The sequence below is a fragment of the Myotis myotis genome, unplaced genomic scaffold (genome assembly GCF_014108235.1).
Source record: "Myotis myotis isolate mMyoMyo1 unplaced genomic scaffold, mMyoMyo1.p scaffold_m19_p_1, whole genome shotgun sequence".
Lineage (NCBI taxonomy): Eukaryota > Metazoa > Chordata > Mammalia > Chiroptera > Vespertilionidae > Myotis > Myotis myotis.
In genome coordinates, this window is record NW_023416313.1 from 130,109,389 (window position 1) to 130,113,533 (window position 4,145).

Sequence of the window (4,145 nt, forward strand, 5' to 3'; positions counted from 1 at the left end):
TCCCCAGGATAAAGTTCAGGGCACTTAGGAATTCACAGAAGAGCTTTTAAATTCTCCTTTTCTTACTCCAAAATTCCTTCTTTTTGCTGACTGTCCTGTGTAGATTCAGAGACTATTGCATTTTTTCAAATGCAGTCTCATCTTGGCCCACTACTGCTCCTGAATCAACAATTTCTGGGAAGTTCACCTCATTTCTGCACACCAGTTTTCTCATGTCCTGGAGTGACCTACTCTAAATCCATCCTAGGGTTTATCATCAGTCTATAGAGCAGATGTGTACTTTGACCTCGGTCAGTTATTTAATCTGTGCTTTGATTTGCTTCTGTAAAATGAGTCAACTTATAGTATCTACAGCATAACATGTAAGGCCCTTAGAACAGAGCCTGGTGCATAGAAAGCAGTCAATAAATATTACAGTTGTCCCTCAGTATTCATTGGGGGATTGGTTCCAGAACCCATCTCAGATACCAAAATCCATGGATGCTGAAGTATCTTATATAAAATGGTGTACTAATTTGCATATGATGTACATACTAATACATCCTCCCATATACTTTAAATCTTCTCTAGATTACTTATAATGCCTAATACACTGTAAATAGTTGTTATACTATATTGTATAGGGAATAATGACAGGGAAAAAGTCTGTACATGTTCAGTACAGACATAATCATCCTAGGCCTGTCTACTTAGTAGACATCAGCAAAAATGTAACTTTTTTGCTGCATATTTGCAATCTATGATTGGTTGCACCTGCTGATATGGAACTCACAGATATGGAGGGCAACTGGATTATGATTATTATTATTATAAATCCCACATGAACCCCTATATGCAGTAGGGTCGGTGAGGCTTGGGCCATACCTCAAATATGCAAAAAATGTAACTTTACTTTTTCACAAGTCTACTTAGTTTCTATTCTGTGGTCCCATTCCACTGGATTGGAAAAACGTCACTCCAGTTATTTCAGGGTAGTCCCACTCCATTCAGAGTCTCCCTCTCCCCAGGGTTGAGTCTAACTCCTGGGCCTTTGCGGGGTGCTAATGACCAGAATGGGCCTCTGTCCCTTGTGTGGCTAAAGTCACCCTAGAAGGCCCTAGCCCAGCAGCCCAGCCGGTTCCCTGCAGTGGAACTGGCTCCCCAGAGAACCCGGTTTAGGTCCAGTTCGTATGCCCTGGGGAGTGTGGTAGCAGAGAACACCTCTAACAAGAAGTCAACTTTCTTTGTAGGTTCAGGGGGATTACAAGAGGGATGGGGGATGTGGTAAGGTAAGGTTTTAGAATCCTATACAATCGCGGGAGTCTCTTCTCCGCATCCAGCATGGAAAGAGAAATGAACCAGTTCTTTGAGTAGAGGCGCTGGAGATTGACAAATGAAATGAAGAGACAAGACACAGAAATAGAAGGAGAAGCTGGGACCTGGTGGGCTTCTGCCCTCTGATGGAGGGACAGACAGGGGGCCCAGCACTGGAACCAGGTGTTTAATTTATACCCAAATACCAGGAAGTTACATCACATCTGGTTGGGCCTTGAGTTCCTGGCGACATATGAGATCCACCCCTAGCACCTGGGCTGGAAAGGTCAGACTGAGTGGCTTCCTTGCCTCTTGGCTAGGACTGCCCCCAGGGCATGGCTCTACCTGCGCCCTGGGTTCAGTTGACAATATTTTTAAGAACGCCCATTGTGCTTTGCCGGGGGGGGGGGGGGGGGGGGGGGGGGGGGCTACACTATACAATGTGTCTTTCATTACTGGTAATTTATTTTTACCCTGTGGCCCTTTCCCAAAGTAGAGTGTGAGGCCTCCATTGTACATTCCAGGGAAAGGTCATTACATCTGAGAAGCAGAGGAAATGCTTTTAGGAGGTTCAAACATCTGGACTTTTCAGAATCAAAAGCCAGCCTTGAAAGAGATACAGCATTAATTTTAGGCCATAAACACTAGATTTGAAAGAATATGATGTGACGGTGAAGGTCAGGTATCCCAAGCCGAAATGAGATACAGATTCTCTAGGTTGGAGGGGAGGAGAGATGGAAAGGGAGCAGGTGTCTTAGATTCTGTGTGGGAGGAGGGCCATATAGTTTAATATGCTGGACACTGTTAAGTGTGAAAGGGAGTTCTATCACTAATTATGCTGGGAACACAGGCACACACCAGGACTGTCCCAGGCGAACCAGAGGGATGTATGTTCCCCCTACACATGGGTCTCACTCCCCACTTCCCACCCTCCCCCAGGACCAGGTGAAGGTGAGGGTTTCTAGAAACGACAGCTATGCCTGGGAACTGAGAGGAGAGCTCCTACTCCTCCTTGCTTAGCAGAAAGCTCCCAGGGCACCCCAAGGAGGTGTGGGAGTGCAGCCACAAAGCAGGCTGTGCAGAGCGGTGGACAAGCCTGATGCAGTTGCCCATGCCCAGCTGGCAAGGAGCGCAGCCAAATGTTTCTCTGCCCCCAAGAGGTCAGTGAGAGCTGGGAAACAGCCAGGCCTGGCGAGGCCTTGGGGCAGAGCTGGGCACAGTTCCACAAGGGCCAGATGGAAGGGCGGGCACCCCTGCAGGGGCCCAAGAGAGTAAAGGACAGCGCGGGAGACCCGCACCTCTCCCAGCCCACTCCCACCAGCGCCCCCTGCATTCCCCACAAACAAGCAACCCACCCTCGGGGAGGGGACCCCATGCTAAGCAAGCATCACAGGGACTAGATGGAGAGCCCACACTTGACTGTGTTTCAGGTGCCTGGCAGATGGGACTTGATACAGAAATGAAACGGTTATGAATCTGATGACATGTCTGCACATTTGAGTTGGTGGCCTGAGATTCACACTCACTTTACAATGAAACAGAGAGCCCAAAGTTAGAGCTTCAATGCCCAGAGACAGGCTATTTCTTGAAATTTTTTAAATAAAAGCCCCCTCTCTTAAAAATATTGCCTTAGTGTCTAGTCTTCCAGGGCATCCCATCACATATACATGTGAATCTACACAGAAAAAGGTGTGGACCTTGGTGGAGGAACTTCGAGAGTACCTGCTAAAATAAAAAACAAAAATGCACTTCGCCTTCAGCCTGGGTTTTATTTCTCAGCCTCTGCCTTCGAGGAGTGATTGCCCATGAACATTAAAAGGGAAGTATGAGCATTTTCAGAGTTACATTGTTTATGATAGTGAAAAATTGGAAAGACTCTAAATGTCAGTCAATAGGGGAGTGCTTAAATAAAGTTATATCTCCACACTTCAATGTACTAAGCAGCAATTTAAGAAAAAGTGTTAGGGAGGCAAAACCAAGATGGTAGCACAGGTAAACCCCGGAAATTGCTGCCTCGCACAACCACTTCAAAAATACAACTAAAAGACAAAGCAGACATCATCCAGAACCACAGGAAGGCTGGCTGAGTGGAAATTCTACAACTAGAAGGAAAGAGAAAAGCATACTGAGACTCAGAGGAGGTGTGGAAGTAAAGTGCAGAGGTATGGAGGTGCACGTGGAAAGGGCTGGCAACTGAGGATGCGGTTGTCTTTTTCAATCGAGAGGGAGACACACGCTCCCGCTCTGAACTTCAGTTCCGGGCAAGTCTCTGGGGACCCAGACTCATACGGGGAGAAACTGGACTGTCTGGAATCGGTCAGAACTCGAGGGCGGCTTTCTCTCAGAGGTGCTTACAGCGATTACCGCGGGACACTGAGACGCGGGGTCTCTTAGGGCATGGCTGAGGATCAGCCATAGCTGTTCGCCCTGCCCTGTTGATCCCCTGAGACCACACCCAACCCAAGCTGTGAGCAGAGGCTTTTTCATATGAAAGGCCTGGCCCTTTGCAATCTGAAAATTACCTAACAAACTTCAGCTGGGTCAGAGAGACACAGAACTTCCAAAAGAAGGCCCAAGGCCCCACAGCAGCTTGCATTGCTTCACAGCTGGGCCTCATCTGGGCACCTCCAAATCTAAAACAAAGAAGAGGAATCTGCCGATCTCTCCATAGCTCCTGCTGGGTAGCCTCAGGAAGAGGCTAAATTAGCACATCCTTAGAGATCCAAGAGTCAGTGTACCCAGTGGTCAGAGTGGGACCACTCCAGATTACAACTCCTCAGACCCATAAGGGACACACTCAGGGGGCAGACTCAGTGAGCACCAAAGCCCCATTGAAGCAAGTCTTGCCCCAG